General features: G+C 49.0%; 1 protein-coding gene across 2 annotated transcripts in view; it reads right to left on the reverse strand.

Annotated features, from left to right (window-relative positions):
• The window catches only part of flt4 (fms related receptor tyrosine kinase 4), a 125,000-nt gene that overhangs the window by 114,635 nt on the left and 1,103 nt on the right, over positions 1–9,262 (reverse strand). The gene's annotated exons all lie outside the window — the stretch shown is intronic.

Consider the following 9,262-nt stretch of genomic DNA (forward strand, 5'->3'; position numbering starts at 1 on the left):
GTTTGGGTAGTTTTTGTGTAACCCAGATCCTGGTTCAGATGTAATAACCCAGTGTTTGTGCTACTCAGATCCTGGGTCAGATGTAACAACCCAGTGTTTGGGTAGTTTTTGTGTTACTCGGATCCTGGTTCAGACGTAACAACCCAGTGTTTGTGTTGCACAGATCCTGGGTCAGACGAGACAACCCAGTGTTTGGGTAGTTTTTGTGTTACTCAGATCCTGGGTCAGACGTAACAACCCAGTGTTTGGGTAGTTTTTGTGTTACTCAGATCCTGGGTCAGATGTAACAACCTAGTGTTTGTGTTACACAGATCCTGGGTCAGACGTGACAACCCAGTGTTTGGATAGTTTTTGTGTTACTCAGATCCTGGGTCAGACGTGACAACCTAGTGTTTGGGTAGTTTTTGTGTTACTCAGATCCTGGGTCAGATGTAACAACCCAGTGTTTGTGTTACACAGATCCTGGGTCAGACGTGACAACCCAGTGTTTGGGTAGTTTTTGTGTTACACAGATCCTGGGTCAGACGTGACAACCCAGTGTTTGGGTAGTTTTTGTGTTACTCAGATCCTGGGTCAGACGTGACAACCCAGTGTTTGGGTAGTTTTTGTGTAACCCAGATCCTGGTTCAGATGTAACAACCCAGTGTTTGGATAGTTTTTGTGTTACACAGATCCTGGGTCAGACGAGACAACCCAGTGTTTGGGTAGTTTTTGTGTTACTCAGATCCTGGGTCAGACGTAACAACCCAGTGTTTGGGTAGTTTTTGTGTTACACAGATCCTGGGTCAGACGTAACAACCCAGTGTTTGGGTAGTTTTTGTGTTACTCAGATCCTGGGTCAGACGTAACAACCCAGTGTTTGTGTTACTCAGATCCTGGGTCAGATGTAACAGCCCAGTGTTTGTGTTACTCAGATCATGGGTCAGGCGTAACAACCCAGTGTTTGGGTAGTTTTTGTGTTATTTAGATCCTTGTTCAGACGTGACAACCCAGTGTTTGTGTTACCCAGATCCTGGGTCAGACGTGACAACCCAGTGTTTGGGTAGTTTCTGTGTTACTCAGATCCTGGGTCAGATGTAACAACCTAGTGTTTGTGTTACACAGATCCTGGGTCAGACGTGACAACCCAGTGTTTGGATAGTTTTTGTGTTACTCAGATCCTGGGTCAGACGTGACAACCCAGTGTTTGGGTAGTTTTTGTGTTACTCAGATCCTGGGTCAGACGTGACAACCCAGTGTTTGTGTTACCCAGATCCTGGGTCAGACGTGACAACCTAGTGTTTGGGTAGTTTTTGTGTTACTCAGATCCTGGGTCAGATGTAACAACCCAGTGTTTGTGTTACACAGATCCTGGGTCAGACGTGACAACCCAGTGTTTGGGTAGTTTTTGTGTTACACAGATCCTGGGTCAGACGTGACAACCCAGTGTTTGGGTAGTTTTTGTGTTACTCAGATCCTGGGTCAGACGTGACAACCCAGTGTTTGGGTAGTTTTTGTGTAACCCAGATCCTGGTTCAGATGTAACAACCCAGTGTTTGGATAGTTTTTGTGTTACACAGATCCTGGGTCAGACGAGACAACCCAGTGTTTGGGTAGTTTTTGTGTTACTCAGATCCTGGGTCAGACGTAACAACCCAGTGTTTGGGTAGTTTTTGTGTTACACAGATCCTGGGTCAGACGTAACAACCCAGTGTTTGGGTAGCTTTTGTGTTACTCAGATCCTGGGTCAGACGTAACAACCCAGTGTTTGTGTTACTCAGATCCTGGGTCAGATGTAACAGCCCAGTGTTTGTGTTACTCAGATCATGGGTGAGACGTAATAACCCAGTGTTTAGGTAGTTTCTGTGTTACTCAGATCCTGGGTCAGGCGTAACAACCCAGTGTTTGGGTAGTTTTTGTGTTATTTAGATCCTTGTTCAGACGTGACAACCCAGTGTTTGGGTAGTTTCTGTGTAACTCAGATCCTTGTTCAGACGTGACAACCCAGTGTTTGGGTAGTTTCTGTGTAACTCAGATCCTGGGTCAGATGTAACAACCCAGTGTTTGGGTAGTTTTTGTGTTACTCAGATCCTGGGTCAGATGTAACAACCCAGTGTTTGTGTAGTTTCTGTATTACTCAGATCCTGGGTCAGGCGTGACAACCCAGTGTTTGTGTTACTCAGATCCTGGGTGAGACGTAATAACCCAGTATTCGGGTAGTTTTTGTGTTACTCAGATCCTGGGTCAGACGTAACAACCCAGTGTTTGTGTTACTCCGATCCTGGGTGAGATGTAACAACCCAGGGTTTGTGTTAATCAGATCCTGGGTCAGATGTAACAACCCAGTGTTTGGGTAGTTTTTGTGTTACTCGGATCCTGGGTCAGACGTAACAACCCAGGGTTTGTGTTGCACAGATCCTGGGTCAGACGAGACAACCCAGTGTTTGGGTAGTTTTTGTGTTACTCAGATCCTGGGTCTGTCACATGTCTGTCCTGTCTTGTGGAGCACTTGGTGTTTTGTTGTTTTGGGCTATGTGCTCGTGTCTCTGTCTGATCCCTCCCCCTTGTTATCTGATTAGTGTTTAATTTCTCCCACCTGTTCCCTCCTGATTTCTTCCCCTTTATATAGCTCCCTTCTGTTCACTGTCTTTGTCGGTACGTTGTTTAACGTCTCCCTTCCCCGTGTTCTGCTCCCTCTCCTTGACCTGTGTTTGGTATGTTGTTTGTTTTGATATGTTATGTTCTTGTTGCGTGTTTGATTATGTTTTTTCCCCCTTGTGGGTTTTTGTTTTTGATTATGTTTATTTTGTAAATAAATCCTTCCTTCATGCATTTGAGTCTTCACCCTAGTTTGTTTTAAGTGTAACCGTAACATAACGTCCCGACCCTGTTGAAGACTCAGCGGAGGAGGGTTTCAGCCCATCTACCTGCTCCCACTGCCCAATGCCCCCAATACGAACGTATCTTGAGGTTTCAGACTTTAGTATCCCTCCGCCAACAAGGGACTGATCTGAGGGAGTTTGCGGTCGAGTTCCTTACAGCGGCGGAGGGATCGAAGCTGAATGAAGGCCCTCTTAAAGACCTTTTCTTTTATGCACTCGACGGACCCATGGACTGGCTGTTTAGGAGGATGTTTGAGGGGAAGACGTTTGAGGCAATGGTGGAGGGTCTCGCTCGTGTGCAGGAGCGAGTGGCCAAGGCGTCGATGACATCTCCGGTGGTTCCAGTTCCGGTGGATACCGTTCCGCGGGACCCAGTTCCGGTGGTCCCAGTTCCGGCGGTCCTGAGTTTGGGGGGTTCGAAACGGAGGAAGAGGAGAAGGACTCCGTCCGCGCCTGTTCCGGTGGACCCTGTTCCGGTGGACCCTGTTCCGGCAGACGCTGTTCCGGTGGACCCTGTTCCGGTGGACCCTGTTCCGGCGGACCCTGTTCCGGCGGTCCCTGTTCCGGTGGACCCTGTTCCGGCAGACGCTGTTCCGGTGGACCCTGTTCCGGTGGACTCTGTTCCGGCAGACGCTGTTCCGGCGGTCGCTGTTCCGGTGGTCGCTGTTCCGGTGGTCGCTGTTCCGGTGGTCGCTGTTCCGGTGGACCCTGTTCCGGTGGACCCTGTTCCGGCAGACGCTGTTCCGGTGGACCCTGTTCCGGTGGACCCTGTTCCGGCGGACCCTGTTCCGGCGGTCCCTGTTCCGGTGGACCCTGTTCCGGCAGACGCTGTTCCGGCGGTCGCTGTTCCGGTGGTCGCTGTTCCGGTGGTCGCTGTTCCGGTGGTCGCTGTTCCGATGGACCCTGTTCCGGTGGTCCGTGTTCCGGTGGACCCTGTTCCGGTGGACCGTGTTCCGGTGGTCCGTGTTCCGGTGGTCCGTGTTCCGGTGGTCCGTGTTCCGGTGGTCCGTGTTCCGGTGGTCCGTGTTCCGGCGTTCCGGTGGTGCTTGTTCCGGTGGTCCTTGTTCCGGTGGTCCTTGTTCCGGTGGTCCTTGTTCCGGTGGTCCGTGTTCCAGTGGACGCTGTTCCGGTGGTCCGTGTTCCGGTGGTCCGTGTTCCGGTGGTCCGTGTTCCGGTGGTCCGTGCTCTGCCCGCGCCGACCCGGCGCCCTGCTCTGACTGCGCCGCCCAGACACCCTGCTCTGACTGCGCCGCCCAGACGCCCTGCTCTGACTGCGCCGCCCTGGCATCCTGCTCTTCCCGCGCCGCCCTGGCATCCTGCTCCTCCCGCGCCGCCTGAACTCTGCGTGCCGCCCTGGCCGCCTGAACTCTGCGCGCCGCCCTGGCCGCCTGAACTCTGCGTGCCGCCCTGGCCGCCTGAACTCTGCGTGCCGCCCTGGCCGCCTGAACTCTGCGTGCCGCCCTGGCCGCCTGAACTCTGCGTGCCGCCCTGGCCGCCTAAACTCTGCGTGCCGCCCTGGCCCCCTGAACTCTGCGTGCCGCCCTGGCCGCCTGAACTCTGCGTGCCGCCCTGGCCGCCTGAACTCTGCGTGCCGCCCTGGCCGCCTGAACTCTGCGTGCCGCCCTGGCCGCCTGAACTCTGCGTGCCGCCCTGGCCGCCTAAACTCTGCGCGCCACCCTGGCCGCCTAAACTTTTTGTTTCCCCCGTTCCTTCCTTGTCTGTTTTCCCCATTCCTCCGTGGTTTGTCCCTCCCGTCCCGCCCTAGTCAGTCCCTCCAGTCCAGCTCGGGTCTGTTTCGCCCTGGTCTGGTTCGCCCGGTCCCGCCCTGCCTTTGTGGAGCGTCTGGTAGCCGCTCCTTAAAGAGGGGGTAATGTCACATGTCTGTCCTGTCTTGTGGAGCACTTGGTGTTTTGTTGTTTTGGGCTATGTGCTCGTGTCTCTGTCTGATCCCTCCCCCTTGTTATCTGATTAGTGTTTAATTTCTCCCACCTGTTCCCTCCTGATTTCTTCCCCTTTATATAGCTCCCTTGTGTTCACTGTCTTTGTCGGTACGTTGTTTAACGTCTCCCTTCCCCGTGTTCTGCTCCCTCTCCTTGACCTGTGTTTGGTATGTTGTTTGTTTTGATATGTTATGTTCTTGTTGCGTGTTTGATTATGTTTTTTCCCCCTTGTGGGTTTTTGTTTTTGATTATGTTTATTTTGTAAATAAATCCTTCCTTCATGCATTTGAGTCTTCACCCTAGTTTGTTTTAAGTGTAACCGTAACAGGGTCAGACGTAACAACCCAGTGTTTGGATCGTTTTTGTGTTACTCAGATCCTGGGTCAGATGTAATAACCCAGTGTTTGGGTAACTCAGATCCTGGGACAGACGTAATAACCCAGTCTTTGGGTAGTTTCTGTGTTACCCAGATCCTGGGTCAGACGTAACAACCCAGTGTTTATGTTACTCAGATCCTAGGTGAGACGTAATAACCCAGTGTTTGGGTAGTTTCTGTGTTACCCAGATCCTGGGTCAGACGTAACAACCCAGTGTTTATGTTACTCAGATCCTGGGTCAGACATAACAAACCAGTGTTTGGGTAACTCAGATCCTGGGGGAGATGTAATAACCCAGTGTTTGGGTAACTCAGATCCTGGGTCAGACGTAATAACCCAGTATTTGTGTAACTCAGATCCTGGGTCAGACGTAATAACCCAGTGTTTGTGTTACTCAGATCCTGGGTGAGACGTAACAACCCAGTGTTTGGGTAGTTTTTGTGTTACTCGGATCCTGGGTCAGACGTAACGACCCAGTCTTTGGGTAGTTTTTGTGTTACTCAGATCCTGGGTCAGACGTAACAACCCAGTGTTTGTGTTACTCAGATCCTGGGTCAGACGTAACAACCCAGTGTTTGTGTTACTCAGATCCTGGGTCAGACGTAACAACCCAGTGTTTGTGTTACTCAGATCCTGGGTCAGACGTAACAACCCAGTGTTTGTGTTACTCAGATCCTGGGTCAGACGTAACAACCCAGTGTTTGTGTTACTCAGATCCTGGGTCAGACGTAACAACCCAGTGTTTGGGTAGTTTCTGTGTTACTCAGATCCTGGGTCAGGCGTAACAACCCAGTGTTTGGGTAGTTTTTGTGTTACTCAGATCCTGGGTCAGACGTAACAACCCAGTGTTTGCGTTACTCAGATCCTGGGTCAGACGTAACAACCCAGTGTTTGCGTTACTCAGATCCTGGGTCAGACGTAACAACCCAGTGTTTGCGTTACTCATATCCTGGGTCAGGCGTAACAACCCAGTGTTTGGGTAGTTTCTGTGTTACTCAGATCCTGGGTCAGACGTAACAACCCAGTGTTTGGGTAGTTTTTGTGTTACTCAGATCCTGGGTCAGACGTAACAACCCAGTGTTTGCGTTACTCAGATCCTGGGTCAGACGTAACAACCCAGTGTTTGTGTTACTCAGATCCTGGGTCAGACGTAACAACCCAGTGTTTGCGTTACTCAGATCCTGGGTCAGGCGTAACAACCCAGTGTTTGGGTAGTTTCTGTGTTACTCAGATCCTGGGTCAGATGTAACAACCCAGTGTTTGTGTTACGCAGATCCTGGGTCATGCGTAACAACCCAGTGTTTGGGTAGTTTCTGTGTTACTCAGATCCTGGGTCAGATGTAACAACCCAGTGTTTGCGTTACTCAGATCCTGGGTCAGACGTAACAACCCAGTGTTTGCGTTACTCAGATCCTGGGTCAGGCGTAACAACCCAGTGTTTGGGTAGTTTCTGTGTTACTCAGATCCTGGGTCAGATGTAACAACCCAGTGTTTGGGTAGTTTCTGTGTTACTCAGATCCTGGGTCAGACGTAACAACCCAGTGTTTGCGTTACTCAGATCCTGGGTCAGACGTAACAACCCAGTGTTTGCGTTACTCAGATCCTGGGTCAGACGTAACAACCCAGTGTTTGCGTTACTCAGATCCTGGGTCAGACGTAACAACCCAGTGTTTGCGTTACTCAGATCCTGGGTCAGGCGTAACAACCCAGTGTTTGTGTTACTCAGATCCTGGGTCAGACGTAACAACCCAGTCTTTGTGTTACTCAGATCCTGGGTCAGGCGTAACAACCCAGTGTTTGGGTAGTTTCTGTGTTACTCAGATCCTGGGTCAGATGTAACAACCCAGTGTTTGCGTTACTCAGATCCTGGGTCAGACGTAACAACCCAGTGTTTGTGTTACGCAGATCCTGGGTCAGGTGTAACAACCCAGTGTTTGGGTAGTTTCTGTGTTACTCAGATCCTGGGTCAGATGTAACAACCCAGTGTTTGCGTTACTCAGATCCTGGGTCAGACGTAACAACCCAGTGTTTGCGTTACTCAGATCCTGGGTCAGGCGTAACAACCCAGTGTTTGGGTAGTTTCTGTGTTACTCAGATCCTGGGTCAGATGTAACAACCCAGTGTTTGCGTTACTCAGATCCTGGGTCAGACGTAACAACCCAGTGTTTGCGTTACTCAGATCCTGGGTCAGGTGTAACAACCCAGTGTTTGCGTTACTCAGATCCTGGGTCAGGCGTAACAACCCAGTGTTTGCGTTACTCAGATCCTGGGTCAGACGTAACAACCCAGTGTTTGCGTTACTCAGATCCTGGGTCAGACGTAACAACCCAGTGTTTGCGTTACTCAGATCCTGGGTCAGGTGTAACAACCCAGTGTTTGCGTTACTCAGATCCTGGGTCAGGCGTAACAACCCAGTGTTTGGGTAGTTCTTGTGTAACCCATGTTATGTATCGCGGGGAGAGCAGTGCAGTTCCTTCAAAATGGTGCACGTCTTTGGTAAAATACAGCTTTGTGTGCATTTTATTTAATCTATAAATGTGTTATTGTGCTGTATGTTGTTTAATTTTATGCAGATTTCTTTTTTATGCATGAAAACCAATGGTGGCCCAAAAGCAACTGAGGTAACCAAAATCTGTACCACCAATCATATATAACAAATATAATGTTTCATTTTTATCATCATCTGCAGGGCAAAACCCACAAGTCACGGCTTACAAAATGAATAGCACACATGATTCGAGGGATCATTCGTGTCTGTAAAGCACCACATGTACAGAACTGAACGTTTGTTTATAGCGCAAATCCTCAATATGACCAAAAGTAATAGAGATAGAACATATTTACTGGCATTGCTCCAGAATATCAATAAAACATTGAGATGTCAAACCGCAGCCTCCATATACAGCGCAGCTAATCTGAAACACATTGCTAAGAGTGAGATCTCTGAAATATAGTTGTACAATTACACCTTTACAGCGGTCATCTGCAGTCATATTACACACATTCTGGACAGCAGATGATGAGATATTTGATAATCAGTGAAATCTGCAGACTTTACTGTATATGAGACACTACAAATCCTGTCCTGAATCAGTGTTTCATCTGACACATGCATCCTCAAGTCAAGTCTTCACATGCAGATGATTGACAATGGGCTATATCAGTTCTGCTCTTGAAATCAACATTTAAAAAGCGTTCTGGAAAGCGTTTCAACAGTTTGACTTCAGCACACACACACACACACACAGTGTTATGACACAGCAGTCAAACACTGGGTCACCAAGCTGCCATGTGTTTCTCATTTGAGCTGTGTTTAATGCAGACATCTATAGGTGGGGTTCTTATAGTTCCCGAGCGCTGGATCGCCTCAGTTTGAGGTGTGAGCTGGCGACGCTCTGGATGAAGAGAGTTTCCCGATCCTCTCCTGATGACACCTGCACTCATATCTCACGGTCCAGCAGCTGAACGCGCGCTCTAACTGCTCTCTGTTATGATTGGCTGGTGCCGTACCCCTGACCGAGGGTCTAGTTTCAGAGGTGTTCTGCTGGAATAAAACTGTGTACATAAGACATACCACAGCGGGGAAATGCAGGATATCGATAACAGAAAACACCAGCAAACGGCATGAAGATTAAAGCCCAGATAAAAACACACTTTTGCATCTGTAAGAAGGCACAAAGCAAAGAAAGCCATCCCTATCACTGCTCAAGAACAACAGAATCAAATATGGACGAGCCCAAATAAATAAAAAATAACTCAATGGTTGGGTTTGTCCGTTTTGACCCAAATTTGGGTTGAAACAACCCAGCCTTTTTTTTAGAGTGTTAAAAAAATGGCTCATAGCTTATCAGCCATTTTTTGTTATGACAACACATCAAAATAAGTGAAGCAATTCTCAACTTTTTTACAAGAGTCAACTCATTTAAGTCAGTTTAATGTATTTTAAGTTGACTGTCCTTAATTGTATTGATTGTACTTGATTGTACTTTAAGGCGGCAACTTTTTTACAGTGTTCTCGTAATTAAGTGAGTGTGTGTGTGTGTGTGTGTGTGTGTGTGTGTGTGTGTGTGTGTGTGTGTGTGTG

Source organism: Gobio gobio (genome assembly GCF_949357685.1).
Source record: "Gobio gobio genome assembly, chromosome: 16".
Classification (NCBI taxonomy): Eukaryota; Metazoa; Chordata; class Actinopteri; order Cypriniformes; family Gobionidae; genus Gobio; species Gobio gobio.